Below are 19,993 nucleotides of genomic sequence, written 5' to 3' on the forward strand. Positions count from 1 at the left end.
GCTGGTGCGGCTGCAAGCAGCTCAATCCAAAGCAAAACGCTTACAGCACCCGGTATTCCCAGGCGGTCTCCCATCCAAGTACTAACCGGGCCCTGCGCTGCTTAGCTTCCGAGATCAGACGAGAGCGGGCGTGCTCAGCGCGGTATGGCCGTAAGCGATTAACTCCCCACTCGGACCCAGTCCTCAAGCGCAGCTGGTGCGGCTGCAAGCAGCTCAATCCAAAGCAAAACGCTTACAGCACCCGGTATTCCCAGGCGGTCTCCCATCCAAGTACTAACCGGGCCCTGCGCTGCTTAGCTTCCGAGATCAGACGAGAGCGGGCGTGCTCAGCGCGGTATGGCCGTAAGCGATTAACTCCCCACTCGGACCCAGTCCTCAAGCGCAGCTGGTGCGGCTGCAAGCAGCTCAATCCAAAGCAAAACGCTTACAGCACCCGGTATTCCCAGGCGGTCTCCCATCCAAGTACTAACCGGGCCCTGCGCTGCTTAGCTTCCGAGATCAGACGAGAGCGGGCGTGCTCAGCGCGGTATGGCCGTAAGCGATTAACTCCCCACTCGGACCCAGTCCTCAAGCGCAGCTGGTGCGGCTGCAAGCAGCTCAATCCAAAGCAAAACGCTTACAGCACCCGGTATTCCCAGGCGGTCTCCCATCCAAGTACTAACCGGGCCCTGCGCTGCTTAGCTTCCGAGATCAGACGAGAGCGGGCGTGCTCAGCGCGGTATGGCCGTAAGCGATTAACTCCCCACTCGGACCCAGTCCTCAAGCGCAGCTGGTGCGGCTGCAAGCAGCTCAATCCAAAGCAAAACGCTTACAGCACCCGGTATTCCCAGGCGGTCTCCCATCCAAGTACTAACCGGGCCCTGCGCTGCTTAGCTTCCGAGATCAGACGAGAGCGGGCGTGCTCAGCGCGGTATGGCCGTAAGCGATTAACTCCCCACTCGGACCCAGTCCTCAAGCGCAGCTGGTGCGGCTGCAAGCAGCTCAATCCAAAGCAAAACGCTTACAGCACCCGGTATTCCCAGGCGGTCTCCCATCCAAGTACTAACCGGGCCCTGCGCTGCTTAGCTTCCGAGATCAGACGAGAGCGGGCGTGCTCAGCGCGGTATGGCCGTAAGCGATTAACTCCCCACTCGGACCCAGTCCTCAAGCGCAGCTGGTGCGGCTGCAAGCAGCTCAATCCAAAGCAAAACGCTTACAGCACCCGGTATTCCCAGGCGGTCTCCCATCCAAGTACTAACCGGGCCCTGCGCTGCTTAGCTTCCGAGATCAGACGAGAGCGGGCGTGCTCAGCGCGGTATGGCCGTAAGCGATTAACTCCCCACTCGGACCCAGTCCTCAAGCGCAGCTGGTGCGGCTGCAAGCAGCTCAATCCAAAGCAAAACGCTTACAGCACCCGGTATTCCCAGGCGGTCTCCCATCCAAGTACTAACCGGGCCCTGCGCTGCTTAGCTTCCGAGATCAGACGAGAGCGGGCGTGCTCAGCGCGGTATGGCCGTAAGCGATTAACTCCCCACTCGGACCCAGTCCTCAAGCGCAGCTGGTGCGGCTGCAAGCAGCTCAATCCAAAGCAAAACGCTTACAGCACCCGGTATTCCCAGGCGGTCTCCCATCCAAGTACTAACCGGGCCCTGCGCTGCTTAGCTTCCGAGATCAGACGAGAGCGGGCGTGCTCAGCGCGGTATGGCCGTAAGCGATTAACTCCCCACTCGGACCCAGTCCTCAAGCGCAGCTGGTGCGGCTGCAAGCAGCTCAATCCAAAGCAAAACGCTTACAGCACCCGGTATTCCCAGGCGGTCTCCCATCCAAGTACTAACCGGGCCCTGCGCTGCTTAGCTTCCGAGATCAGACGAGAGCGGGCGTGCTCAGCGCGGTATGGCCGTAAGCGATTAACTCCCCACTCGGACCCAGTCCTCAAGCGCAGCTGGTGCGGCTGCAAGCAGCTCAATCCAAAGCAAAACGCTTACAGCACCCGGTATTCCCAGGCGGTCTCCCATCCAAGTACTAACCGGGCCCTGCGCTGCTTAGCTTCCGAGATCAGACGAGAGCGGGCGTGCTCAGCGCGGTATGGCCGTAAGCGATTAACTCCCCACTCGGACCCAGTCCTCAAGCGCAGCTGGTGCGGCTGCAAGCAGCTCAATCCAAAGCAAAACGCTTACAGCACCCGGTATTCCCAGGCGGTCTCCCATCCAAGTACTAACCGGGCCCTGCGCTGCTTAGCTTCCGAGATCAGACGAGAGCGGGCGTGCTCAGCGCGGTATGGCCGTAAGCGATTAACTCCCCACTCGGACCCAGTCCTCAAGCGCAGCTGGTGCGGCTGCAAGCAGCTCAATCCAAAGCAAAACGCTTACAGCACCCGGTATTCCCAGGCGGTCTCCCATCCAAGTACTAACCGGGCCCTGCGCTGCTTAGCTTCCGAGATCAGACGAGAGCGGGCGTGCTCAGCGCGGTATGGCCGTAAGCGATTAACTCCCCACTCGGACCCAGTCCTCAAGCGCAGCTGGTGCGGCTGCAAGCAGCTCAATCCAAAGCAAAACGCTTACAGCACCCGGTATTCCCAGGCGGTCTCCCATCCAAGTACTAACCGGGCCCTGCGCTGCTTAGCTTCCGAGATCAGACGAGAGCGGGCGTGCTCAGCGCGGTATGGCCGTAAGCGATTAACTCCCCACTCGGACCCAGTCCTCAAGCGCAGCTGGTGCGGCTGCAAGCAGCTCAATCCAAAGCAAAACGCTTACAGCACCCGGTATTCCCAGGCGGTCTCCCATCCAAGTACTAACCGGGCCCTGCGCTGCTTAGCTTCCGAGATCAGACGAGAGCGGGCGTGCTCAGCGCGGTATGGCCGTAAGCGATTAACTCCCCACTCGGACCCAGTCCTCAAGCGCAGCTGGTGCGGCTGCAAGCAGCTCAATCCAAAGCAAAACGCTTACAGCACCCGGTATTCCCAGGCGGTCTCCCATCCAAGTACTAACCGGGCCCTGCGCTGCTTAGCTTCCGAGATCAGACGAGAGCGGGCGTGCTCAGCGCGGTATGGCCGTAAGCGATTAACTCCCCACTCGGACCCAGTCCTCAAGCGCAGCTGGTGCGGCTGCAAGCAGCTCAATCCAAAGCAAAACGCTTACAGCACCCGGTATTCCCAGGCGGTCTCCCATCCAAGTACTAACCGGGCCCTGCGCTGCTTAGCTTCCGAGATCAGACGAGAGCGGGCGTGCTCAGCGCGGTATGGCCGTAAGCGATTAACTCCCCACTCGGACCCAGTCCTCAAGCGCAGCTGGTGCGGCTGCAAGCAGCTCAATCCAAAGCAAAACGCTTACAGCACCCGGTATTCCCAGGCGGTCTCCCATCCAAGTACTAACCGGGCCCTGCGCTGCTTAGCTTCCGAGATCAGACGAGAGCGGGCGTGCTCAGCGCGGTATGGCCGTAAGCGATTAACTCCCCACTCGGACCCAGTCCTCAAGCGCAGCTGGTGCGGCTGCAAGCAGCTCAATCCAAAGCAAAACGCTTACAGCACCCGGTATTCCCAGGCGGTCTCCCATCCAAGTACTAACCGGGCCCTGCGCTGCTTAGCTTCCGAGATCAGACGAGAGCGGGCGTGCTCAGCGCGGTATGGCCGTAAGCGATTAACTCCCCACTCGGACCCAGTCCTCAAGCGCAGCTGGTGCGGCTGCAAGCAGCTCAATCCAAAGCAAAACGCTTACAGCACCCGGTATTCCCAGGCGGTCTCCCATCCAAGTACTAACCGGGCCCTGCGCTGCTTAGCTTCCGAGATCAGACGAGAGCGGGCGTGCTCAGCGCGGTATGGCCGTAAGCGATTAACTCCCCACTCGGACCCAGTCCTCAAGCGCAGCTGGTGCGGCTGCAAGCAGCTCAATCCAAAGCAAAACGCTTACAGCACCCGGTATTCCCAGGCGGTCTCCCATCCAAGTACTAACCGGGCCCTGCGCTGCTTAGCTTCCGAGATCAGACGAGAGCGGGCGTGCTCAGCGCGGTATGGCCGTAAGCGATTAACTCCCCACTCGGACCCAGTCCTCAAGCGCAGCTGGTGCGGCTGCAAGCAGCTCAATCCAAAGCAAAACGCTTACAGCACCCGGTATTCCCAGGCGGTCTCCCATCCAAGTACTAACCGGGCCCTGCGCTGCTTAGCTTCCGAGATCAGACGAGAGCGGGCGTGCTCAGCGCGGTATGGCCGTAAGCGATTAACTCCCCACTCGGACCCAGTCCTCAAGCGCAGCTGGTGCGGCTGCAAGCAGCTCAATCCAAAGCAAAACGCTTACAGCACCCGGTATTCCCAGGCGGTCTCCCATCCAAGTACTAACCGGGCCCTGCGCTGCTTAGCTTCCGAGATCAGACGAGAGCGGGCGTGCTCAGCGCGGTATGGCCGTAAGCGATTAACTCCCCACTCGGACCCAGTCCTCAAGCGCAGCTGGTGCGGCTGCAAGCAGCTCAATCCAAAGCAAAACGCTTACAGCACCCGGTATTCCCAGGCGGTCTCCCATCCAAGTACTAACCGGGCCCTGCGCTGCTTAGCTTCCGAGATCAGACGAGAGCGGGCGTGCTCAGCGCGGTATGGCCGTAAGCGATTAACTCCCCACTCGGACCCAGTCCTCAAGCGCAGCTGGTGCGGCTGCAAGCAGCTCAATCCAAAGCAAAACGCTTACAGCACCCGGTATTCCCAGGCGGTCTCCCATCCAAGTACTAACCGGGCCCTGCGCTGCTTAGCTTCCGAGATCAGACGAGAGCGGGCGTGCTCAGCGCGGTATGGCCGTAAGCGATTAACTCCCCACTCGGACCCAGTCCTCAAGCGCAGCTGGTGCGGCTGCAAGCAGCTCAATCCAAAGCAAAACGCTTACAGCACCCGGTATTCCCAGGCGGTCTCCCATCCAAGTACTAACCGGGCCCTGCGCTGCTTAGCTTCCGAGATCAGACGAGAGCGGGCGTGCTCAGCGCGGTATGGCCGTAAGCGATTAACTCCCCACTCGGACCCAGTCCTCAAGCGCAGCTGGTGCGGCTGCAAGCAGCTCAATCCAAAGCAAAACGCTTACAGCACCCGGTATTCCCAGGCGGTCTCCCATCCAAGTACTAACCGGGCCCTGCGCTGCTTAGCTTCCGAGATCAGACGAGAGCGGGCGTGCTCAGCGCGGTATGGCCGTAAGCGATTAACTCCCCACTCGGACCCAGTCCTCAAGCGCAGCTGGTGCGGCTGCAAGCAGCTCAATCCAAAGCAAAACGCTTACAGCACCCGGTATTCCCAGGCGGTCTCCCATCCAAGTACTAACCGGGCCCTGCGCTGCTTAGCTTCCGAGATCAGACGAGAGCGGGCGTGCTCAGCGCGGTATGGCCGTAAGCGATTAACTCCCCACTCGGACCCAGTCCTCAAGCGCAGCTGGTGCGGCTGCAAGCAGCTCAATCCAAAGCAAAACGCTTACAGCACCCGGTATTCCCAGGCGGTCTCCCATCCAAGTACTAACCGGGCCCTGCGCTGCTTAGCTTCCGAGATCAGACGAGAGCGGGCGTGCTCAGCGCGGTATGGCCGTAAGCGATTAACTCCCCACTCGGACCCAGTCCTCAAGCGCAGCTGGTGCGGCTGCAAGCAGCTCAATCCAAAGCAAAACGCTTACAGCACCCGGTATTCCCAGGCGGTCTCCCATCCAAGTACTAACCGGGCCCTGCGCTGCTTAGCTTCCGAGATCAGACGAGAGCGGGCGTGCTCAGCGCGGTATGGCCGTAAGCGATTAACTCCCCACTCGGACCCAGTCCTCAAGCGCAGCTGGTGCGGCTGCAAGCAGCTCAATCCAAAGCAAAACGCTTACAGCACCCGGTATTCCCAGGCGGTCTCCCATCCAAGTACTAACCGGGCCCTGCGCTGCTTAGCTTCCGAGATCAGACGAGAGCGGGCGTGCTCAGCGCGGTATGGCCGTAAGCGATTAACTCCCCACTCGGACCCAGTCCTCAAGCGCAGCTGGTGCGGCTGCAAGCAGCTCAATCCAAAGCAAAACGCTTACAGCACCCGGTATTCCCAGGCGGTCTCCCATCCAAGTACTAACCGGGCCCTGCGCTGCTTAGCTTCCGAGATCAGACGAGAGCGGGCGTGCTCAGCGCGGTATGGCCGTAAGCGATTAACTCCCCACTCGGACCCAGTCCTCAAGCGCAGCTGGTGCGGCTGCAAGCAGCTCAATCCAAAGCAAAACGCTTACAGCACCCGGTATTCCCAGGCGGTCTCCCATCCAAGTACTAACCGGGCCCTGCGCTGCTTAGCTTCCGAGATCAGACGAGAGCGGGCGTGCTCAGCGCGGTATGGCCGTAAGCGATTAACTCCCCACTCGGACCCAGTCCTCAAGCGCAGCTGGTGCGGCTGCAAGCAGCTCAATCCAAAGCAAAACGCTTACAGCACCCGGTATTCCCAGGCGGTCTCCCATCCAAGTACTAACCGGGCCCTGCGCTGCTTAGCTTCCGAGATCAGACGAGAGCGGGCGTGCTCAGCGCGGTATGGCCGTAAGCGATTAACTCCCCACTCGGACCCAGTCCTCAAGCGCAGCTGGTGCGGCTGCAAGCAGCTCAATCCAAAGCAAAACGCTTACAGCACCCGGTATTCCCAGGCGGTCTCCCATCCAAGTACTAACCGGGCCCTGCGCTGCTTAGCTTCCGAGATCAGACGAGAGCGGGCGTGCTCAGCGCGGTATGGCCGTAAGCGATTAACTCCCCACTCGGACCCAGTCCTCAAGCGCAGCTGGTGCGGCTGCAAGCAGCTCAATCCAAAGCAAAACGCTTACAGCACCCGGTATTCCCAGGCGGTCTCCCATCCAAGTACTAACCGGGCCCTGCGCTGCTTAGCTTCCGAGATCAGACGAGAGCGGGCGTGCTCAGCGCGGTATGGCCGTAAGCGATTAACTCCCCACTCGGACCCAGTCCTCAAGCGCAGCTGGTGCGGCTGCAAGCAGCTCAATCCAAAGCAAAACGCTTACAGCACCCGGTATTCCCAGGCGGTCTCCCATCCAAGTACTAACCGGGCCCTGCGCTGCTTAGCTTCCGAGATCAGACGAGAGCGGGCGTGCTCAGCGCGGTATGGCCGTAAGCGATTAACTCCCCACTCGGACCCAGTCCTCAAGCGCAGCTGGTGCGGCTGCAAGCAGCTCAATCCAAAGCAAAACGCTTACAGCACCCGGTATTCCCAGGCGGTCTCCCATCCAAGTACTAACCGGGCCCTGCGCTGCTTAGCTTCCGAGATCAGACGAGAGCGGGCGTGCTCAGCGCGGTATGGCCGTAAGCGATTAACTCCCCACTCGGACCCAGTCCTCAAGCGCAGCTGGTGCGGCTGCAAGCAGCTCAATCCAAAGCAAAACGCTTACAGCACCCGGTATTCCCAGGCGGTCTCCCATCCAAGTACTAACCGGGCCCTGCGCTGCTTAGCTTCCGAGATCAGACGAGAGCGGGCGTGCTCAGCGCGGTATGGCCGTAAGCGATTAACTCCCCACTCGGACCCAGTCCTCAAGCGCAGCTGGTGCGGCTGCAAGCAGCTCAATCCAAAGCAAAACGCTTACAGCACCCGGTATTCCCAGGCGGTCTCCCATCCAAGTACTAACCGGGCCCTGCGCTGCTTAGCTTCCGAGATCAGACGAGAGCGGGCGTGCTCAGCGCGGTATGGCCGTAAGCGATTAACTCCCCACTCGGACCCAGTCCTCAAGCGCAGCTGGTGCGGCTGCAAGCAGCTCAATCCAAAGCAAAACGCTTACAGCACCCGGTATTCCCAGGCGGTCTCCCATCCAAGTACTAACCGGGCCCTGCGCTGCTTAGCTTCCGAGATCAGACGAGAGCGGGCGTGCTCAGCGCGGTATGGCCGTAAGCGATTAACTCCCCACTCGGACCCAGTCCTCAAGCGCAGCTGGTGCGGCTGCAAGCAGCTCAATCCAAAGCAAAACGCTTACAGCACCCGGTATTCCCAGGCGGTCTCCCATCCAAGTACTAACCGGGCCCTGCGCTGCTTAGCTTCCGAGATCAGACGAGAGCGGGCGTGCTCAGCGCGGTATGGCCGTAAGCGATTAACTCCCCACTCGGACCCAGTCCTCAAGCGCAGCTGGTGCGGCTGCAAGCAGCTCAATCCAAAGCAAAACGCTTACAGCACCCGGTATTCCCAGGCGGTCTCCCATCCAAGTACTAACCGGGCCCTGCGCTGCTTAGCTTCCGAGATCAGACGAGAGCGGGCGTGCTCAGCGCGGTATGGCCGTAAGCGATTAACTCCCCACTCGGACCCAGTCCTCAAGCGCAGCTGGTGCGGCTGCAAGCAGCTCAATCCAAAGCAAAACGCTTACAGCACCCGGTATTCCCAGGCGGTCTCCCATCCAAGTACTAACCGGGCCCTGCGCTGCTTAGCTTCCGAGATCAGACGAGAGCGGGCGTGCTCAGCGCGGTATGGCCGTAAGCGATTAACTCCCCACTCGGACCCAGTCCTCAAGCGCAGCTGGTGCGGCTGCAAGCAGCTCAATCCAAAGCAAAACGCTTACAGCACCCGGTATTCCCAGGCGGTCTCCCATCCAAGTACTAACCGGGCCCTGCGCTGCTTAGCTTCCGAGATCAGACGAGAGCGGGCGTGCTCAGCGCGGTATGGCCGTAAGCGATTAACTCCCCACTCGGACCCAGTCCTCAAGCGCAGCTGGTGCGGCTGCAAGCAGCTCAATCCAAAGCAAAAGGCTTACAGCACCCGGTATTCCCAGGCGGTCTCCCATCCAAGTACTAACCGGGCCCTGCGCTGCTTAGCTTCCGAGATCAGACGAGAGCGGGCGTGCTCAGCGCGGTATGGCCGTAAGCGATTAACTCCCCACTCGGACCCAGTCCTCAAGCGCAGCTGGTGCGGCTGCAAGCAGCTCAATCCAAAGCAAAACGCTTACAGCACCCGGTATTCCCAGGCGGTCTCCCATCCAAGTACTAACCCGGGCCCTGCGCTGCTTAGCTTCCGAGATCAGACGAGAGCGGGCGTGCTCAGCGCGGTATGGCCGTAAGCGATTAACTCCCCACTCGGACCCAGTCCTCAAGCGCAGCTGGTGCGGCTGCAAGCAGCTCAATCCAAAGCAAAACGCTTACAGCACCCGGTATTCCCAGGCGGTCTCCCATCCAAGTACTAACCGGGCCCTGCGCTGCTTAGCTTCCGAGATCAGACGAGAGCGGGCGTGCTCAGCGCGGTATGGCCGTAAGCGATTAACTCCCCACTCGGACCCAGTCCTCAAGCGCAGCTGGTGCGGCTGCAAGCAGCTCAATCCAAAGCAAAACGCTTACAGCACCCGGTATTCCCAGGCGGTCTCCCATCCAAATACTAACCGGGCCCTGCGCTGCTTAGCTTCCGAGATCAGACGAGAGCGGGCGTGCTCAGCGCGGTATGGCCGTAAGCGATTAACTCCCCACTCGGACCCAGTCCTCAAGCGCAGCTGGTGCGGCTGCAAGCAGCTCAATCCAAAGCAAAACGCTTACAGCACCCGGTATTCCCAGGCGGTCTCCCATCCAAGTACTAACCGGGCCCTGCGCTGCTTAGCTTCCGAGATCAGACGAGAGCGGGCGTGCTCAGCGCGGTATGGCCGTAAGCGATTAACTCCCCACTCGGACCCAGTCCTCAAGCGCAGCTGGTGCGGCTGCAAGCAGCTCAATCCAAAGCAAAACGCTTACAGCACCCGGTATTCCCAGGCGGTCTCCCATCCAAGTACTAACCGGGCCCTGCACTGCTTAGCTTCCGAGATCAGACGAGAGCGGGCGTGCTCAGCGCGGTATGGCCGTAAGCGATTAACTCCCCACTCGGACCCAGTCCTCAAGCGCAGCTGGTGCGGCTGCAAGCAGCTCAATCCAAAGCAAAACGCTTACAGCACCCGGTATTCCCAGGCGGTCTCCCATCCAAGTACTAACCGGGCCCTGCGCTGCTTAGCTTCCGAGATCAGACGAGAGCGGGCGTGCTCAGCGCGGTATGGCCGTAAGCAATTAACTCCCCACTCGGACCCAGTCCTCAAGCGCAGCTGGTGCGGCTGCAAGCAGCTCAATCCAAAGCAAAAGGCTTACAGCACCCGGTATTCCCAGGCGGTCTCCCATCCAAGTACTAACCGGGCCCTGCGCTGCTTAGCTTCCGAGATCAGACGAGAGCGGGCGTGCTCAGCGCGGTATGGCCGTAAGCGATTAACTCCCCACTCGGACCCAGTCCTCAAGCGCAGCTGGTGCGGCTGCAAGCAGCTCAATCCAAAGCAAAAGGCTTACAGCACCCGGTATTCCCAGGCGGTCTCCCATCCAAGTACTAACCGGGCCCTGCGCTGCTTAGCTTCCGAGATCAGACGAGAGCGGGCGTGCTCAGCGCGGTATGGCCGTAAGCGATTAACTCCCCACTCGGACCCAGTCCTCAAGCGCAGCTGGTGCGGCTGCAAGCAGCTCAATCCAAAGCAAAAGGCTTACAGCACCCGGTATTCCCAGGCGGTCTCCCATCCAAGTACTAACCGGGCCCTGCGCTGCTTAGCTTCCGAGATCAGACGAGAGCGGGCGTGCTCAGCGCGGTATGGCCGTAAGCGATTAACTCCCCACTCGGACCCAGTCCTCAAGCGCAGCTGGTGCGGCTGCAAGCAGCTCAATCCAAAGCAAAACGCTTACAGCACCCGGTATTCCCAGGCGGTCTCCCATCCAAGTACTAACCGGGCCCTGCGCTGCTTAGCTTCCGAGAACAGACGAGAGCGGGCGTGCTCAGCGCGGTACGGCCGTAAGCGATTAACTCCCCACTCGGACCCAGTCCTCAAGCGCAGCTGGTGCGGCTGCAAGCAGCTCAATCCAAAGCAAAACGCTTACAGCATCCGGTATTCCGAGGCGGTCTCCCATCCAAGTACTAACCGGGCCCTGCGCTGCTTAGCTTCCGAGATCAGACGAGAGCGGGCGTGCTCAGCGCGGTACGGCCGTAAGCGATTAACTCCCCACTCGGACCCAGTCCTCAAGCGCAGCTGGTGCGGCTGCAAGCAGCTCAATTCAAAGCAAAACGCTTACGGCACCCGGTATTCCCAGGCGGTCTCCCATCCAAGTACTAACCGGGCCCTGCGCTGATTAGCTTCCGAGATCAGACGAGAGCGGGCGTGCTCAGCGCGGTATGGCCGTAAGCGATTAACTCCCCACTCGGACCCAGTCCTCAAGCGCAGCTGGTGCGGCTGCAAGCAGCTCAATCCAAAGCAAAACGCTTACAGCACCCGGTATTCCCAGGCGGTCTCCCATCCAAGTACTAACCGGGCCCTGCGCTGCTTAGCTTCCGAGATCAGACGAGAGCGGGCGTGCTCAGCGCGGTATGGCCGTAAGCGATTAACTCCCCACTCGGACCCAGTCCTCAAGCGCAGCTGGTGCGGCTGCAAGCAGCTCAATCCAAAGCAAAACGCTTACGGCACCCGGTATTCCCAGGCGGTCTCCCATCCAAGTACTAACCGGGCCCTGCGCTGCTTAGCTTCCGAGATCAGACGAGAGCGGGCGTGCTCAGCGCGGTATGGCCGTAAGCGATTAACTCCCCACTCGGACCCAGTCCTCAAGCGCAGCTGGTGCGGCTGCAAGCAGCTCAATCCAAAGCAAAACGCTTACAGCACCCGGTATTCCCAGGCGGTCTCCCATCCAAGTACTAACCGGGCCCTGCGCTGCTTAGCTTCCGAGATCAGACGAGAGCGGGCGTGCTCAGCGCGGTATGGCCGTAAGCGATTAACTCCCCACTCGGACCCAGTCCTCAAGCGCAGCTGGTGCGGCTGCAAGCAGCTCAATCCAAAGCAAAACGCTTACGGCACCCGGTATTCCCAGGCGGTCTCCCATCCAAGTACTAACCGGGCCCTGCGCTGCTTAGCTTCCGAGATCAGACGAGAGCGGGCGTGCTCAGCGCGGTATGGCCGTAAGCGATTAACTCCCCACTCGGACCCAGTCCTCAAGCGCAGCTGGTGCGGCTGCAAGCAGCTCAATCCAAAGCAAAACGCTTACAGCACCCGGTATTCCCAGGCGGTCTCCCATCCAAGTACTAACCGGGCCCTGCGCTGCTTAGCTTCCGAGATCAGACGAGAGCGGGCGTGCTCAGCGCGGTATGGCCGTAAGCGATTAACTCCCCACTCGGACCCAGTCCTCAAGCGCAGCTGGTGCGGCTGCAAGCAGCTCAATCCAAAGCAAAACGCTTACGGCACCCGGTATTCCCAGGCGGTCTCCCATCCAAGTACTAACCGGGCCCTGCGCTGCTTAGCTTCCGAGATCAGACGAGAGCGGGCGTGCTCAGCGCGGTATGGCCGTGAGCGATTAACTCCCCACTCGGACCCAGTCCTCAAGCGCAGCTGGTGCGGCTGCAAGCAGCTCAATCCAAAGCAAAACGCTTACGGCACCCGGTATTCCCAGGCGGTCTCCCATCCAAGTACTAACCGGGCCCTGCGCTGCTTAGCTTCCGAGATCAGACGAGAGCGGGCGTGCTCAGCGCGGTATGGCCGTAAGCGATTAACTCCCCACTCGGAACCAGTCCTCAAGCGCAGCTGGTGCGGCTGCAAGCAGCTCAATCCAAAGCAAAACGCTTACGGCACCCGGTATTCCCAGGCGGTCTCCCATCCAAGTACTAACCGGGCCCTGCGCTGCTTAGCTTCCGAGATCAGACGAGAGCGGGCGTGCTCAGCGCGGTATGGCCGTAAGCGATTAACTCCCCACTCGGACCCAGTCCTCAAGCGCAGCTGGTGCGGCTGCAAGCAGCTCAATCCAAAGCAAAACGCTTACGGCACCCGGTATTCCCAGGCGGTCTCCCATCCAAGTACTAACCGGGCCCTGCGCTGCTTAGCTTCCGAGATCAGACGAGAGCGGGCGTGCTCAGCGCGGTATGGCCGTAAGCGATTAACTCCCCACTCGGACCCAGTCCTCAAGCGCAGCTGGTGCGGCTGCAAGCAGCTCAATCCAAAGCAAAACGCTTACGGCACCCGGTATTCCCAGGCGGTCTCCCATCCAAGTACTAACCGGGCCCTGCGCTGCTTAGCTTCCGAGATCAGACGAGAGCGGGCGTGCTCAGCGCGGTATGGCCGTAAGCGATTAACTCCCCACTCGGACCCAGTCCTCAAGCGCAGCTGGTGCGGCTGCAAGCAGCTCAATCCAAAGCAAAACGCTTACGGCACCCGGTATTCCCAGGCGGTCTCCCATCCAAGTACTAACCGGGCCCTGCGCTGCTTAGCTTCCGAGATCAGACGAGAGCGGGCGTGCTCAGCGCGGTATGGCCGTAAGCGATTAACTCCCCACTCGGACCCAGTCCTCAAGCGCAGCTGGTGCGGCTGCAAGCAGCTCAATCCAAAGCAAAACGCTTACGGCACCCGGTATTCCCAGGCGGTCTCCCATCCAAGTACTAACCGGGCCCTGCGCTGCTTAGCTTCCGAGAACAGACGAGAGCGGGCGTGCTCAGCGCGGTACGGCCGTAAGCGATTAACTCCCCACTCGGACCCAGTCCTCAAGCGCAGCTGGTGCGGCTGCAAGCAGCTCAATCCAAAGCAAAACGCTTACAGCACCCGGTATTCCCAGGCGGTCTCCCATCCAAGTACTAACCGGGCCCTGCGCTGCTTAGCTTCCGAGATCAGACGAGAGCGGGCGTGCTCAGCGCGGTACGGCCGTAAGCGATTAACTCCCCACTCGGACCCAGTCCTCAAGCGCAGCTGGTGCGGCTGCAAGCAGCTCAATCCAAAGCAAAACGCTTACAGCACCCGGTATTCCCAGGCACTTTCTCCCCCAAGTACATATCCTCTGCTCAACCGGCCAATCACTGAGCAATGCTGAGCAAAGCTGAGCAGCCTTCAGCCAATCACTGAGCAATGCTGAGCAGAGCTGAGCGCTCAACAGACCAATCATTGAGCGAGGATCGGAAAATATTCACGACGTCATGACGTCGGCGCTGTTAAGCTGCGTCTCAAAAAATACTGGCGGCCATCTTTTACTACTCCGGTATCGGCGGCGTTTTCCCGACCCATTGGACCTTTTGTTTTTTACTCTCAGGTAAGTTTTGTATAGTTATGTGCCAAGTAATGAATGAAACTCGATGTATTTTTTAATAGTTGGTCCGATATTCAATGTTTTACACGATATCTCGTTAGCAGCTCGTAACGTTAGCAGGCTGACTCTGACCCGGCGCCGCAAAGGTAAACAGTGCTGCTCACTGTAACAACGGTAGAGTTTGCTATGCGTTGAAAGTGTCTAAGAGCCCAAATGTGTTGTTTGAAGATAGTTTTCTTAGTATTCATAAGTAATTCGTGTTTGTGGGAGTTGGGGGCTATAGACAAAGTTTTCATTCACTGTTCAGCCGCCGCCTCTGTCGAGCTAGCGTTAGCTACCACCGGTGTCGCCTTCACCTGTCAGAGGTAAACAATACATTGAACGTGAATGAATGAGATATACCAATCGCCACTGTAATGACCTGACAATCCCTGGAAACACTTTAAAAATGTCATCAGACACTCTAGCTCACTTTTTAAGACCATAGAGGTGGTGTTACTTAAAGGGATAATCCGGAGTGAAATGCACTTTAGATCAATTTTTCGGACTACTGGGAGTACATACGTTGAGTTGACACCAAAATCATGTCATTCGGATGTATTTTGAGAAAGTTCGAGCTCACCGTTTTTAGCCAAAACTCGTTAGCCTGGAGGTGACTCGGGCATGTCATTTCGCCGCTACAAAACGCTATTTTTATACCTCTTCTACTGTTCCAAACAACACTACACTTACGTGGTAGTGAGTAGAGGGTCCCTAAAGCCAAACCGAAGTATCCCCACGTCTTTATGTGGTCGGATAGAGAGTCCAGAATGAATTTAATCGAGTCAGTACCTTTCCGGAAATGTCGCTGTTGCAGCTAGCAACGTTTTCACAACACTTTACTAACATTTCCGGAAAGGTACGGACTCGATTAAATTCATTCTGGACTCTCTATCCGACCACATAAAGACGTGCGGATACTTCGGTTTGGCTTTAGGGAACCTCTACTCACTACCACGTAAGTGTAGTGTTGTTTGGAACTGTAGAAGAGGTATAAAAATAGCGTTTTTGTAGCGGAAAAAGGACACGCCCCGGTCACTTCCAGGCTAACGAGTTTTGGCTAAAAACGGTGAGCGCGAACTTTCTCAAAATACATCCGAATGACATGATTTTGGTGTCAACTCAACGTATGTACTCCCAATAGTCCGAAAAATTGATCTAAAGTGCATTTCACTCCGGATTATCCCTTTAAGTGTGGAGTTGACGTTTGATGTATAAATATGCCTTAGAAGTGTAAACATGTCAACCGCGATTTGCATGTTAAAAACAAAGTGATGAATGAATGGGCTGTTTTTGGTTGTCATAAGCACTTTTTTTCACCTGTTGGCTGTGGAAAGCAAATAGCACACACGTAATATCAATACTCATTGCATGTGTATTTTATATTTCCAGATTATATGTTGAAGAGCCAGAGCCTGTGCCTCCTGTGAACCGGTCCGTTCAGCCCACGGTGTCGTCCTCCTCTTCTCGGCCAAAGCCTGCTGCGCCCATCCCCATTCTGCCAGGGCCTGCTGCGTCCACCCATCTCCAGCCAAAGCCTGCTGCGCCCACCTATGCGCCACCCCCTGTGTCGGCAGCACCCATACTGCTGGTTCTCCCCCCACAGCCACAGGCTCCCTCCGTCCTGTTTCGTGGGCCATCGTGCAGCCAGAGCTTTGTACGTCCTGCACCAACAGTCAAGGCATTCATGCCAAACAAGCCCTCGCGGCCATGTGGGGCTTGCCACGTGCCCAATTGTAGTGGACAGCGGAAGAGGTACACACCTTAAAGTGTCTGGAAGCACCCAGAAGATATTTTCTTCCTGTCCATCCACTAGGATATCCACCACCTCTGGGTCTGACACTGTGGTGTACGACAGCTTTGAACACTTGAAATGTGTGGTGGATGCGGAGTTGGAAAAGAGGAGAACTATGTGAATAACTGTAAATAACTCACCTGTGTGATGCCACTTCTCCTGTGCCATCTGTAGGAGAGAGAAAGAGGCTTGTTTGTGTTATGCTGAAGTACTTTGAAACACAAACAAACACATGCACAAAAACAAGCAATCTATTTATTTGTATAGTTCAAAATTTTAAAACATGCACTTAACAGTTTAAAAATGTTCTTGTGTTTGTTTTTTATTATTACTTATGTTGCTCTTAAAAGGCACTTTGTATTATCTTTTTATATATATAAATATGTTCTGTCATGTTCAATATCAAGGCCAATCTAACCTCCATCATTTTAACCTTCCGATCTAACACAATCAGTTTGCATACCCTTTAATGGTCGTTCATGTTCATATCATCTGTTTTTGTCATACGTGTTGTTTGTTTGTCTTTGTCAGCTTCATGTCTTTGTGATGTTTGTATGTCTTGAAAACACACAACAAATGTATCTTACAGGAATGGCTTGAGCCTTTATTTGTTGATTGGTGACCTGAGTCTTTGGATAATCCTGTTATTTATTGGGCTTTTGGCCAGTACAAACCAATTGTTCATTTTTTTTATCTGAAGTACAAGTTTGTGTTTTTAATTAAGTGTTCTTGATTTATTATTATTATTATTGTTGTGTGTGTGTGTGTGTGTGTGTGTGTGTGTGTGTGTGTGTGTGTGTGTGTGTGTGTGTCCTTGTAATGTTTGTATGTCTGTCAGCTCCATGTTTAACTAAATGTTTGCAAATGGTAGTAAATGTTTCACATGTGCTTTCATGCACTGCTTTTCAAATGAAACACATTCTAGGTGAAAAATAAAAGTTGTAAAAGTATTTCAAGTATGTTGGAGTCTCTGTATGCTTGGGTTTCAGAAGGGGTGGGATAGTGTAAAAAAACCCACATAATTTAGAAGTCCTTGTGTCTTCTCTGCCTCTACCAGAGGTATGAATACACCCCTCTGTGCGCTGGCTGTATCCCCTGAGTGATCACAACGATGACTTCTGTGAACGGCTCTGATGTCTTCCAGACAAAGTGACAGTTCACTGATGCATTACACCATGTCTTGATTCAGCCCAAATGTAATATTGCTCTTGAAAATTATGAATCTCATCAGCTAGATCAAATCAAACTATGGAAATAAAGAGCAAAACATTCAGCAGACTAATGGATTTCAATAAATTAGGCCACCGAATAAATAACACTTCAGGACTTTGACCACCAGATGGAGCTGTCCGTTTTGATCCTTTTTGCTCGCTCCCAGGGCTGAGCAATATGTACTTGTGGGGGTCATGAGCCATTCCCAGGCGGTCTCCCATCCAAGTACTAACCGGGCCCTGCGCTGCTTAGCTTCCGAGAACAGACGAGAGCGGGCGTGCTCAGCGCGGTACGGCTGTAAGCGATTAACTCTCCACTCGGACCCAGTCCTCAAGCGCAGCTGGTGCGGCTGCAAGCAGCTCAATCCAAAGCAAAACGCTTACAGCATCCGGTATTCCCAGGCGGTCTCCCATCCAAGTACTAACCGGGCCCTGCGCTGCTTAGCTTCCGAGATCAGACGAGAGCGGGCGTGCTCAGCGCGGTATGGCCGTAAGCGATTAACTCCCCACTCGGACCCAGTCCTCAAGCGCAGCTGGTGCGGCTGCAAGCAGCTCAATTCAAAGCAAAACGCTTACGGCACCCGGTATTCCCAGGCGGTCTCCCATCCAAGTACTAACCGGGCCCTGCGCTGCTTAGCTTCCGAGACTAGACGAGAGCGGGCGTGCTCAGCGCGGTATGGCCGTAAGCGATTAACTCCCCACTCGGACCCAGTCCTCAAGCGCAGCTGGTGCGGCTGCAAGCAGCTCAATCCAAAGCAAAACGCTTACAGCACCCGGTATTCCCAGGCGGTCTCCCATCCAAGTACTAACCGGGCCCTGCGCTGCTTAGCTTCCGAGATCAGACGAGAGCGGGCGTGCTCAGCGCGGTATGGCCGTAAGCGATTAACTCCCCACTCGGACCCAGTCCTCAAGCGCAGCTGGTGCGGCTGCAAGCAGCTCAATCCAAAGCAAAACGCTTACGGCACCCGGTATTCCCAGGCGGTCTCCCATCCAAGTACTAACCGGGCCCTGCGCTGCTTAGCTTCCGAGATCAGACGAGAGCGGGCGTGCTCAGCGCGGTATGGCCGTAAGCGATTAACTCCCCACTCGGACCCAGTCCTCAAGCGCAGCTGGTGCGGCTGCAAGCAGCTCAATCCAAAGCAAAACGCTTACAGCACCCGGTATTCCCAGGCGGTCTCCCATCCAAGTACTAACCGGGCCCTGCGCTGCTTAGCTTCCGAGATCAGACGAGAGCGGGCGTGCTCAGCGCGGTATGGCCGTAAGCGATTATCTCCCCACTCGGACCCAGTCCTCAAGCGCAGCTGGTGCGGCTGCAAGCAGCTCAATCCAAAGCAAAACGCTTACGGCACCCGGTATTCCCAGGCGGTCTCCCATCCAAGTACTAACCGGGCCCTGCGCTGCTTAGCTTCCGAGATCAGACGAGAGCGGGCGTGCTCAGCGCGGTATGGCCGTGAGCGATTAACTCCCCACTCGGACCCAGTCCTCAAGCGCAGCTGGTGCGGCTGCAAGCAGCTCAATCCAAAGCAAAACGCTTACGGCACCCGGTATTCCCAGGCGGTCTCCCATCCAAGTACTAACCGGGCCCTGCGCTGCTTAGCTTCCGAGATCAGACGAGAGCGGGCGTGCTCAGCGCGGTATGGCCGTAAGCGATTAACTCCCCACTCGGAACCAGTCCTCAAGCGCAGCTGGTGCGGCTGCAAGCAGCTCAATCCAAAGCAAAACGCTTACGGCACCCGGTATTCCCAGGCGGTCTCCCATCCAAGTACTAACCGGGCCCTGCGCTGCTTAGCTTCCGAGATCAGACGAGAGCGGGCGTGCTCAGCGCGGTATGGCCGTAAGCGATTAACTCCCCACTCGGACCCAGTCCTCAAGCGCAGCTGGTGCGGCTGCAAGCAGCTCAATCCAAAGCAAAACGCTTACGGCACCCGGTATTCCCAGGCGGTCTCCCATCCAAGTACTAACCGGGCCCTGCGCTGCTTAGCTTCCGAGATCAGACGAGAGCGGGCGTGCTCAGCGCGGTATGGCCGTAAGCGATTAACTCCCCACTCGGACCCAGTCCTCAAGCGCAGCTGGTGCGGCTGCAAGCAGCTCAATCCAAAGCAAAACGCTTACGGCACCCGGTATTCCCAGGCGGTCTCCCATCCAAGTACTAACCGGGCCCTGCGCTGCTTAGCTTCCGAGAACAGACGAGAGCGGGCGTGCTCAGCGCGGTACGGCCGTAAGCGATTAACTCCCCACTCGGACCCAGTCCTCAAGCGCAGCTGGTGCGGCTGCAAGCAGCTCAATCCAAAGCAAAACGCTTACAGCACCCGGTATTCCCAGGCGGTCTCCCATCCAAGTACTAACCGGGCCCTGCGCTGCTTAGCTTCCGAGATCAGACGAGAGCGGGCGTGCTCAGCGCGGTACGGCCGTAAGCGATTAACTCCCCACTCGGACCCAGTCCTCAAGCGCAGCTGGTGCGGCTGCAAGCAGCTCAATCCAAAGCAAAACGCTTACGGCACCCGGTATTCCCAGGCGGTCTCCCATCCAAGTACTAACCGGGCCCTGCGCTGCTTAGCTTCCGAGATCAGACGAGAGCGGGCGTGCTCAGCGCGGTATGGCCGTAAGCGATTAACTCCCCACTCGGACCCAGTCCTCAAGCGCAGCTGGTGCGGCTGCAAGCAGCTCAATCCAAAGCAAAACGCTTACAGCACCCGGTATTCCCAGGCGGTCTCCCATCCAAGTACTAACCGGGCCCTGCGCTGCTTAGCTTCCGAGATCAGACGAGAGCGGGCGTGCTCAGCGCGGTATGGCCGTGAGCGATTAACTCCCCACTCGGACCCAGTCCTCAAGCGCAGCTGGTGCGGCTGCAAGCAGCTCAATCCAAAGCAAAACGCTTACGGCACCCGGTATTCCCAGGCGGTCTCCCATCCAAGTACTAACCGGGCCCTGCGCTGCTTAGCTTCCGAGATCAGACGAGAGCGGGCGTGCTCAGCGCGGT

The 19,993-nt window shown here is 57.4% G+C and overlaps 83 non-coding genes and 2 pseudogenes across 83 annotated transcripts; all 85 read right to left on the reverse strand.

The window, feature by feature from the left end:
- Window positions 1-37: 37 nt before the first annotated feature.
- On the reverse strand, window positions 38-156 carry LOC134073956 (5S ribosomal RNA). Its single transcript, XR_009937418.1, has one exon. It is a non-coding gene; the product is annotated as a 5S ribosomal RNA (ribosomal RNA).
- Window positions 157-229: 73 nt separating this feature from the next.
- On the reverse strand, window positions 230-348 carry LOC134073957 (5S ribosomal RNA). Its single transcript, XR_009937419.1, has one exon. It is a non-coding gene; the product is annotated as a 5S ribosomal RNA (ribosomal RNA).
- A 73-nt stretch (window positions 349-421) lies between these two features.
- On the reverse strand, window positions 422-540 carry LOC134073958 (5S ribosomal RNA). Its single transcript, XR_009937420.1, has one exon. It is a non-coding gene; the product is annotated as a 5S ribosomal RNA (ribosomal RNA).
- A 73-nt stretch (window positions 541-613) lies between these two features.
- LOC134073959 (5S ribosomal RNA) lies at window positions 614-732 on the reverse strand. Its single transcript, XR_009937421.1, has one exon. It is a non-coding gene; the product is annotated as a 5S ribosomal RNA (ribosomal RNA).
- Window positions 733-805: 73 nt separating this feature from the next.
- LOC134073960 (5S ribosomal RNA) lies at window positions 806-924 on the reverse strand. The gene has a single exon (XR_009937422.1). It is a non-coding gene; the product is annotated as a 5S ribosomal RNA (ribosomal RNA).
- A 73-nt stretch (window positions 925-997) lies between these two features.
- Window positions 998-1,116, reverse strand: LOC134073961 (5S ribosomal RNA). Its single transcript, XR_009937423.1, has one exon. It is a non-coding gene; the product is annotated as a 5S ribosomal RNA (ribosomal RNA).
- A 73-nt stretch (window positions 1,117-1,189) lies between these two features.
- Window positions 1,190-1,308, reverse strand: LOC134073962 (5S ribosomal RNA). The gene has a single exon (XR_009937424.1). It is a non-coding gene; the product is annotated as a 5S ribosomal RNA (ribosomal RNA).
- Window positions 1,309-1,381: 73 nt separating this feature from the next.
- LOC134073963 (5S ribosomal RNA) lies at window positions 1,382-1,500 on the reverse strand. Its single transcript, XR_009937425.1, has one exon. It is a non-coding gene; the product is annotated as a 5S ribosomal RNA (ribosomal RNA).
- Window positions 1,501-1,573: 73 nt separating this feature from the next.
- LOC134073965 (5S ribosomal RNA) lies at window positions 1,574-1,692 on the reverse strand. The gene has a single exon (XR_009937427.1). It is a non-coding gene; the product is annotated as a 5S ribosomal RNA (ribosomal RNA).
- A 73-nt stretch (window positions 1,693-1,765) lies between these two features.
- LOC134073967 (5S ribosomal RNA) lies at window positions 1,766-1,884 on the reverse strand. Its single transcript, XR_009937428.1, has one exon. It is a non-coding gene; the product is annotated as a 5S ribosomal RNA (ribosomal RNA).
- Window positions 1,885-1,957: 73 nt separating this feature from the next.
- On the reverse strand, window positions 1,958-2,076 carry LOC134073968 (5S ribosomal RNA). The gene has a single exon (XR_009937429.1). It is a non-coding gene; the product is annotated as a 5S ribosomal RNA (ribosomal RNA).
- Window positions 2,077-2,149: 73 nt separating this feature from the next.
- On the reverse strand, window positions 2,150-2,268 carry LOC134073969 (5S ribosomal RNA). Its single transcript, XR_009937430.1, has one exon. It is a non-coding gene; the product is annotated as a 5S ribosomal RNA (ribosomal RNA).
- A 73-nt stretch (window positions 2,269-2,341) lies between these two features.
- On the reverse strand, window positions 2,342-2,460 carry LOC134073970 (5S ribosomal RNA). The gene has a single exon (XR_009937431.1). It is a non-coding gene; the product is annotated as a 5S ribosomal RNA (ribosomal RNA).
- A 73-nt stretch (window positions 2,461-2,533) lies between these two features.
- Window positions 2,534-2,652, reverse strand: LOC134073971 (5S ribosomal RNA). Its single transcript, XR_009937432.1, has one exon. It is a non-coding gene; the product is annotated as a 5S ribosomal RNA (ribosomal RNA).
- A 73-nt stretch (window positions 2,653-2,725) lies between these two features.
- On the reverse strand, window positions 2,726-2,844 carry LOC134073972 (5S ribosomal RNA). Its single transcript, XR_009937433.1, has one exon. It is a non-coding gene; the product is annotated as a 5S ribosomal RNA (ribosomal RNA).
- A 73-nt stretch (window positions 2,845-2,917) lies between these two features.
- On the reverse strand, window positions 2,918-3,036 carry LOC134073973 (5S ribosomal RNA). The gene has a single exon (XR_009937434.1). It is a non-coding gene; the product is annotated as a 5S ribosomal RNA (ribosomal RNA).
- A 73-nt stretch (window positions 3,037-3,109) lies between these two features.
- LOC134073974 (5S ribosomal RNA) lies at window positions 3,110-3,228 on the reverse strand. The gene has a single exon (XR_009937435.1). It is a non-coding gene; the product is annotated as a 5S ribosomal RNA (ribosomal RNA).
- A 73-nt stretch (window positions 3,229-3,301) lies between these two features.
- Window positions 3,302-3,420, reverse strand: LOC134073975 (5S ribosomal RNA). The gene has a single exon (XR_009937436.1). It is a non-coding gene; the product is annotated as a 5S ribosomal RNA (ribosomal RNA).
- Window positions 3,421-3,493: 73 nt separating this feature from the next.
- Window positions 3,494-3,612, reverse strand: LOC134073977 (5S ribosomal RNA). Its single transcript, XR_009937438.1, has one exon. It is a non-coding gene; the product is annotated as a 5S ribosomal RNA (ribosomal RNA).
- Window positions 3,613-3,685: 73 nt separating this feature from the next.
- On the reverse strand, window positions 3,686-3,804 carry LOC134073978 (5S ribosomal RNA). Its single transcript, XR_009937439.1, has one exon. It is a non-coding gene; the product is annotated as a 5S ribosomal RNA (ribosomal RNA).
- A 73-nt stretch (window positions 3,805-3,877) lies between these two features.
- LOC134073979 (5S ribosomal RNA) lies at window positions 3,878-3,996 on the reverse strand. Its single transcript, XR_009937440.1, has one exon. It is a non-coding gene; the product is annotated as a 5S ribosomal RNA (ribosomal RNA).
- A 73-nt stretch (window positions 3,997-4,069) lies between these two features.
- LOC134073980 (5S ribosomal RNA) lies at window positions 4,070-4,188 on the reverse strand. Its single transcript, XR_009937441.1, has one exon. It is a non-coding gene; the product is annotated as a 5S ribosomal RNA (ribosomal RNA).
- Window positions 4,189-4,261: 73 nt separating this feature from the next.
- LOC134073981 (5S ribosomal RNA) lies at window positions 4,262-4,380 on the reverse strand. Its single transcript, XR_009937442.1, has one exon. It is a non-coding gene; the product is annotated as a 5S ribosomal RNA (ribosomal RNA).
- Window positions 4,381-4,453: 73 nt separating this feature from the next.
- On the reverse strand, window positions 4,454-4,572 carry LOC134073983 (5S ribosomal RNA). The gene has a single exon (XR_009937443.1). It is a non-coding gene; the product is annotated as a 5S ribosomal RNA (ribosomal RNA).
- A 73-nt stretch (window positions 4,573-4,645) lies between these two features.
- On the reverse strand, window positions 4,646-4,764 carry LOC134073984 (5S ribosomal RNA). The gene has a single exon (XR_009937444.1). It is a non-coding gene; the product is annotated as a 5S ribosomal RNA (ribosomal RNA).
- A 73-nt stretch (window positions 4,765-4,837) lies between these two features.
- LOC134073985 (5S ribosomal RNA) lies at window positions 4,838-4,956 on the reverse strand. Its single transcript, XR_009937445.1, has one exon. It is a non-coding gene; the product is annotated as a 5S ribosomal RNA (ribosomal RNA).
- A 73-nt stretch (window positions 4,957-5,029) lies between these two features.
- On the reverse strand, window positions 5,030-5,148 carry LOC134073986 (5S ribosomal RNA). The gene has a single exon (XR_009937446.1). It is a non-coding gene; the product is annotated as a 5S ribosomal RNA (ribosomal RNA).
- Window positions 5,149-5,221: 73 nt separating this feature from the next.
- Window positions 5,222-5,340, reverse strand: LOC134073987 (5S ribosomal RNA). Its single transcript, XR_009937447.1, has one exon. It is a non-coding gene; the product is annotated as a 5S ribosomal RNA (ribosomal RNA).
- Window positions 5,341-5,413: 73 nt separating this feature from the next.
- Window positions 5,414-5,532, reverse strand: LOC134073989 (5S ribosomal RNA). The gene has a single exon (XR_009937449.1). It is a non-coding gene; the product is annotated as a 5S ribosomal RNA (ribosomal RNA).
- A 73-nt stretch (window positions 5,533-5,605) lies between these two features.
- LOC134073990 (5S ribosomal RNA) lies at window positions 5,606-5,724 on the reverse strand. Its single transcript, XR_009937450.1, has one exon. It is a non-coding gene; the product is annotated as a 5S ribosomal RNA (ribosomal RNA).
- Window positions 5,725-5,797: 73 nt separating this feature from the next.
- On the reverse strand, window positions 5,798-5,916 carry LOC134073991 (5S ribosomal RNA). The gene has a single exon (XR_009937451.1). It is a non-coding gene; the product is annotated as a 5S ribosomal RNA (ribosomal RNA).
- A 73-nt stretch (window positions 5,917-5,989) lies between these two features.
- On the reverse strand, window positions 5,990-6,108 carry LOC134073992 (5S ribosomal RNA). The gene has a single exon (XR_009937452.1). It is a non-coding gene; the product is annotated as a 5S ribosomal RNA (ribosomal RNA).
- Window positions 6,109-6,181: 73 nt separating this feature from the next.
- On the reverse strand, window positions 6,182-6,300 carry LOC134073993 (5S ribosomal RNA). Its single transcript, XR_009937453.1, has one exon. It is a non-coding gene; the product is annotated as a 5S ribosomal RNA (ribosomal RNA).
- A 73-nt stretch (window positions 6,301-6,373) lies between these two features.
- Window positions 6,374-6,492, reverse strand: LOC134073994 (5S ribosomal RNA). The gene has a single exon (XR_009937454.1). It is a non-coding gene; the product is annotated as a 5S ribosomal RNA (ribosomal RNA).
- A 73-nt stretch (window positions 6,493-6,565) lies between these two features.
- On the reverse strand, window positions 6,566-6,684 carry LOC134073995 (5S ribosomal RNA). Its single transcript, XR_009937455.1, has one exon. It is a non-coding gene; the product is annotated as a 5S ribosomal RNA (ribosomal RNA).
- A 73-nt stretch (window positions 6,685-6,757) lies between these two features.
- On the reverse strand, window positions 6,758-6,876 carry LOC134073996 (5S ribosomal RNA). The gene has a single exon (XR_009937456.1). It is a non-coding gene; the product is annotated as a 5S ribosomal RNA (ribosomal RNA).
- Window positions 6,877-6,949: 73 nt separating this feature from the next.
- On the reverse strand, window positions 6,950-7,068 carry LOC134073997 (5S ribosomal RNA). Its single transcript, XR_009937457.1, has one exon. It is a non-coding gene; the product is annotated as a 5S ribosomal RNA (ribosomal RNA).
- Window positions 7,069-7,141: 73 nt separating this feature from the next.
- Window positions 7,142-7,260, reverse strand: LOC134073999 (5S ribosomal RNA). The gene has a single exon (XR_009937458.1). It is a non-coding gene; the product is annotated as a 5S ribosomal RNA (ribosomal RNA).
- Window positions 7,261-7,333: 73 nt separating this feature from the next.
- Window positions 7,334-7,452, reverse strand: LOC134074001 (5S ribosomal RNA). The gene has a single exon (XR_009937460.1). It is a non-coding gene; the product is annotated as a 5S ribosomal RNA (ribosomal RNA).
- A 73-nt stretch (window positions 7,453-7,525) lies between these two features.
- Window positions 7,526-7,644, reverse strand: LOC134074002 (5S ribosomal RNA). Its single transcript, XR_009937461.1, has one exon. It is a non-coding gene; the product is annotated as a 5S ribosomal RNA (ribosomal RNA).
- Window positions 7,645-7,717: 73 nt separating this feature from the next.
- On the reverse strand, window positions 7,718-7,836 carry LOC134074003 (5S ribosomal RNA). The gene has a single exon (XR_009937462.1). It is a non-coding gene; the product is annotated as a 5S ribosomal RNA (ribosomal RNA).
- A 73-nt stretch (window positions 7,837-7,909) lies between these two features.
- LOC134074004 (5S ribosomal RNA) lies at window positions 7,910-8,028 on the reverse strand. Its single transcript, XR_009937463.1, has one exon. It is a non-coding gene; the product is annotated as a 5S ribosomal RNA (ribosomal RNA).
- A 73-nt stretch (window positions 8,029-8,101) lies between these two features.
- On the reverse strand, window positions 8,102-8,220 carry LOC134074005 (5S ribosomal RNA). The gene has a single exon (XR_009937464.1). It is a non-coding gene; the product is annotated as a 5S ribosomal RNA (ribosomal RNA).
- Window positions 8,221-8,293: 73 nt separating this feature from the next.
- On the reverse strand, window positions 8,294-8,412 carry LOC134074006 (5S ribosomal RNA). Its single transcript, XR_009937465.1, has one exon. It is a non-coding gene; the product is annotated as a 5S ribosomal RNA (ribosomal RNA).
- A 73-nt stretch (window positions 8,413-8,485) lies between these two features.
- Window positions 8,486-8,604, reverse strand: LOC134074007 (5S ribosomal RNA). The gene has a single exon (XR_009937466.1). It is a non-coding gene; the product is annotated as a 5S ribosomal RNA (ribosomal RNA).
- Window positions 8,605-8,677: 73 nt separating this feature from the next.
- Window positions 8,678-8,796, reverse strand: LOC134073815 (5S ribosomal RNA). Its single transcript, XR_009937286.1, has one exon. It is a non-coding gene; the product is annotated as a 5S ribosomal RNA (ribosomal RNA).
- A 73-nt stretch (window positions 8,797-8,869) lies between these two features.
- On the reverse strand, window positions 8,870-8,989 carry LOC134074049 (5S ribosomal RNA). Its single transcript, XR_009937506.1, has one exon. It is a non-coding gene; the product is annotated as a 5S ribosomal RNA (ribosomal RNA).
- A 73-nt stretch (window positions 8,990-9,062) lies between these two features.
- Window positions 9,063-9,181, reverse strand: LOC134074008 (5S ribosomal RNA). Its single transcript, XR_009937467.1, has one exon. It is a non-coding gene; the product is annotated as a 5S ribosomal RNA (ribosomal RNA).
- A 73-nt stretch (window positions 9,182-9,254) lies between these two features.
- Window positions 9,255-9,373, reverse strand: LOC134074042 (5S ribosomal RNA). The gene has a single exon (XR_009937500.1). It is a non-coding gene; the product is annotated as a 5S ribosomal RNA (ribosomal RNA).
- A 73-nt stretch (window positions 9,374-9,446) lies between these two features.
- Window positions 9,447-9,565, reverse strand: LOC134074009 (5S ribosomal RNA). The gene has a single exon (XR_009937469.1). It is a non-coding gene; the product is annotated as a 5S ribosomal RNA (ribosomal RNA).
- Window positions 9,566-9,638: 73 nt separating this feature from the next.
- On the reverse strand, window positions 9,639-9,757 carry LOC134074021 (5S ribosomal RNA). Its single transcript, XR_009937480.1, has one exon. It is a non-coding gene; the product is annotated as a 5S ribosomal RNA (ribosomal RNA).
- A 73-nt stretch (window positions 9,758-9,830) lies between these two features.
- Window positions 9,831-9,949, reverse strand: LOC134074010 (5S ribosomal RNA). Its single transcript, XR_009937470.1, has one exon. It is a non-coding gene; the product is annotated as a 5S ribosomal RNA (ribosomal RNA).
- A 73-nt stretch (window positions 9,950-10,022) lies between these two features.
- On the reverse strand, window positions 10,023-10,141 carry LOC134073934 (5S ribosomal RNA). Its single transcript, XR_009937398.1, has one exon. It is a non-coding gene; the product is annotated as a 5S ribosomal RNA (ribosomal RNA).
- A 73-nt stretch (window positions 10,142-10,214) lies between these two features.
- LOC134074053 (5S ribosomal RNA) lies at window positions 10,215-10,333 on the reverse strand. The gene has a single exon (XR_009937510.1). It is a non-coding gene; the product is annotated as a 5S ribosomal RNA (ribosomal RNA).
- Window positions 10,334-10,406: 73 nt separating this feature from the next.
- LOC134074090 (5S ribosomal RNA) lies at window positions 10,407-10,525 on the reverse strand. The gene has a single exon (XR_009937537.1). It is a non-coding gene; the product is annotated as a 5S ribosomal RNA (ribosomal RNA).
- A 73-nt stretch (window positions 10,526-10,598) lies between these two features.
- Window positions 10,599-10,717, reverse strand: LOC134074070 (5S ribosomal RNA). Its single transcript, XR_009937526.1, has one exon. It is a non-coding gene; the product is annotated as a 5S ribosomal RNA (ribosomal RNA).
- Window positions 10,718-10,790: 73 nt separating this feature from the next.
- LOC134074079 (5S ribosomal RNA) lies at window positions 10,791-10,909 on the reverse strand (annotated as a pseudogene).
- A 73-nt stretch (window positions 10,910-10,982) lies between these two features.
- On the reverse strand, window positions 10,983-11,101 carry LOC134074031 (5S ribosomal RNA). Its single transcript, XR_009937489.1, has one exon. It is a non-coding gene; the product is annotated as a 5S ribosomal RNA (ribosomal RNA).
- Window positions 11,102-11,174: 73 nt separating this feature from the next.
- On the reverse strand, window positions 11,175-11,293 carry LOC134074012 (5S ribosomal RNA). Its single transcript, XR_009937472.1, has one exon. It is a non-coding gene; the product is annotated as a 5S ribosomal RNA (ribosomal RNA).
- A 73-nt stretch (window positions 11,294-11,366) lies between these two features.
- LOC134074100 (5S ribosomal RNA) lies at window positions 11,367-11,485 on the reverse strand. Its single transcript, XR_009937547.1, has one exon. It is a non-coding gene; the product is annotated as a 5S ribosomal RNA (ribosomal RNA).
- Window positions 11,486-11,558: 73 nt separating this feature from the next.
- Window positions 11,559-11,677, reverse strand: LOC134074013 (5S ribosomal RNA). Its single transcript, XR_009937473.1, has one exon. It is a non-coding gene; the product is annotated as a 5S ribosomal RNA (ribosomal RNA).
- Window positions 11,678-11,750: 73 nt separating this feature from the next.
- On the reverse strand, window positions 11,751-11,869 carry LOC134074102 (5S ribosomal RNA). Its single transcript, XR_009937549.1, has one exon. It is a non-coding gene; the product is annotated as a 5S ribosomal RNA (ribosomal RNA).
- A 73-nt stretch (window positions 11,870-11,942) lies between these two features.
- LOC134074015 (5S ribosomal RNA) lies at window positions 11,943-12,061 on the reverse strand. Its single transcript, XR_009937474.1, has one exon. It is a non-coding gene; the product is annotated as a 5S ribosomal RNA (ribosomal RNA).
- A 73-nt stretch (window positions 12,062-12,134) lies between these two features.
- On the reverse strand, window positions 12,135-12,253 carry LOC134074038 (5S ribosomal RNA). The gene has a single exon (XR_009937496.1). It is a non-coding gene; the product is annotated as a 5S ribosomal RNA (ribosomal RNA).
- Window positions 12,254-12,326: 73 nt separating this feature from the next.
- On the reverse strand, window positions 12,327-12,445 carry LOC134074104 (5S ribosomal RNA). Its single transcript, XR_009937550.1, has one exon. It is a non-coding gene; the product is annotated as a 5S ribosomal RNA (ribosomal RNA).
- Window positions 12,446-12,518: 73 nt separating this feature from the next.
- LOC134074105 (5S ribosomal RNA) lies at window positions 12,519-12,637 on the reverse strand. Its single transcript, XR_009937551.1, has one exon. It is a non-coding gene; the product is annotated as a 5S ribosomal RNA (ribosomal RNA).
- Window positions 12,638-12,710: 73 nt separating this feature from the next.
- LOC134074106 (5S ribosomal RNA) lies at window positions 12,711-12,829 on the reverse strand. The gene has a single exon (XR_009937552.1). It is a non-coding gene; the product is annotated as a 5S ribosomal RNA (ribosomal RNA).
- Window positions 12,830-12,902: 73 nt separating this feature from the next.
- On the reverse strand, window positions 12,903-13,021 carry LOC134074107 (5S ribosomal RNA). The gene has a single exon (XR_009937553.1). It is a non-coding gene; the product is annotated as a 5S ribosomal RNA (ribosomal RNA).
- A 73-nt stretch (window positions 13,022-13,094) lies between these two features.
- LOC134073816 (5S ribosomal RNA) lies at window positions 13,095-13,213 on the reverse strand. Its single transcript, XR_009937287.1, has one exon. It is a non-coding gene; the product is annotated as a 5S ribosomal RNA (ribosomal RNA).
- Window positions 13,214-13,286: 73 nt separating this feature from the next.
- On the reverse strand, window positions 13,287-13,405 carry LOC134074066 (5S ribosomal RNA). Its single transcript, XR_009937522.1, has one exon. It is a non-coding gene; the product is annotated as a 5S ribosomal RNA (ribosomal RNA).
- Window positions 13,406-13,478: 73 nt separating this feature from the next.
- Window positions 13,479-13,597, reverse strand: LOC134074040 (5S ribosomal RNA). The gene has a single exon (XR_009937498.1). It is a non-coding gene; the product is annotated as a 5S ribosomal RNA (ribosomal RNA).
- A 3,793-nt stretch (window positions 13,598-17,390) lies between these two features.
- On the reverse strand, window positions 17,391-17,509 carry LOC134074051 (5S ribosomal RNA). The gene has a single exon (XR_009937508.1). It is a non-coding gene; the product is annotated as a 5S ribosomal RNA (ribosomal RNA).
- Window positions 17,510-17,582: 73 nt separating this feature from the next.
- Window positions 17,583-17,701, reverse strand: LOC134074072 (5S ribosomal RNA). Its single transcript, XR_009937528.1, has one exon. It is a non-coding gene; the product is annotated as a 5S ribosomal RNA (ribosomal RNA).
- A 73-nt stretch (window positions 17,702-17,774) lies between these two features.
- On the reverse strand, window positions 17,775-17,893 carry LOC134074016 (5S ribosomal RNA). The gene has a single exon (XR_009937475.1). It is a non-coding gene; the product is annotated as a 5S ribosomal RNA (ribosomal RNA).
- Window positions 17,894-17,966: 73 nt separating this feature from the next.
- On the reverse strand, window positions 17,967-18,085 carry LOC134073817 (5S ribosomal RNA). Its single transcript, XR_009937288.1, has one exon. It is a non-coding gene; the product is annotated as a 5S ribosomal RNA (ribosomal RNA).
- Window positions 18,086-18,158: 73 nt separating this feature from the next.
- LOC134074017 (5S ribosomal RNA) lies at window positions 18,159-18,277 on the reverse strand. The gene has a single exon (XR_009937476.1). It is a non-coding gene; the product is annotated as a 5S ribosomal RNA (ribosomal RNA).
- Window positions 18,278-18,350: 73 nt separating this feature from the next.
- On the reverse strand, window positions 18,351-18,469 carry LOC134074039 (5S ribosomal RNA). The gene has a single exon (XR_009937497.1). It is a non-coding gene; the product is annotated as a 5S ribosomal RNA (ribosomal RNA).
- Window positions 18,470-18,542: 73 nt separating this feature from the next.
- On the reverse strand, window positions 18,543-18,661 carry LOC134073818 (5S ribosomal RNA). Its single transcript, XR_009937289.1, has one exon. It is a non-coding gene; the product is annotated as a 5S ribosomal RNA (ribosomal RNA).
- Window positions 18,662-18,734: 73 nt separating this feature from the next.
- Window positions 18,735-18,853, reverse strand: LOC134073819 (5S ribosomal RNA). Its single transcript, XR_009937290.1, has one exon. It is a non-coding gene; the product is annotated as a 5S ribosomal RNA (ribosomal RNA).
- Window positions 18,854-18,926: 73 nt separating this feature from the next.
- On the reverse strand, window positions 18,927-19,045 carry LOC134073820 (5S ribosomal RNA). Its single transcript, XR_009937291.1, has one exon. It is a non-coding gene; the product is annotated as a 5S ribosomal RNA (ribosomal RNA).
- A 73-nt stretch (window positions 19,046-19,118) lies between these two features.
- Window positions 19,119-19,237, reverse strand: LOC134074067 (5S ribosomal RNA). The gene has a single exon (XR_009937523.1). It is a non-coding gene; the product is annotated as a 5S ribosomal RNA (ribosomal RNA).
- A 73-nt stretch (window positions 19,238-19,310) lies between these two features.
- LOC134074041 (5S ribosomal RNA) lies at window positions 19,311-19,429 on the reverse strand. Its single transcript, XR_009937499.1, has one exon. It is a non-coding gene; the product is annotated as a 5S ribosomal RNA (ribosomal RNA).
- A 73-nt stretch (window positions 19,430-19,502) lies between these two features.
- Window positions 19,503-19,621, reverse strand: LOC134073823 (5S ribosomal RNA). The gene has a single exon (XR_009937293.1). It is a non-coding gene; the product is annotated as a 5S ribosomal RNA (ribosomal RNA).
- Window positions 19,622-19,694: 73 nt separating this feature from the next.
- LOC134074043 (5S ribosomal RNA) lies at window positions 19,695-19,813 on the reverse strand. Its single transcript, XR_009937501.1, has one exon. It is a non-coding gene; the product is annotated as a 5S ribosomal RNA (ribosomal RNA).
- Window positions 19,814-19,886: 73 nt separating this feature from the next.
- Window positions 19,887-19,993, reverse strand: LOC134074081 (5S ribosomal RNA; annotated as a pseudogene; the record flags this gene model as incomplete).

The sequence above is a fragment of the Sardina pilchardus genome, unplaced genomic scaffold (assembly GCF_963854185.1).
Source record: "Sardina pilchardus unplaced genomic scaffold, fSarPil1.1 HAP1_SCAFFOLD_180, whole genome shotgun sequence".
Lineage (NCBI taxonomy): Eukaryota > Metazoa > Chordata > Actinopteri > Clupeiformes > Clupeidae > Sardina > Sardina pilchardus.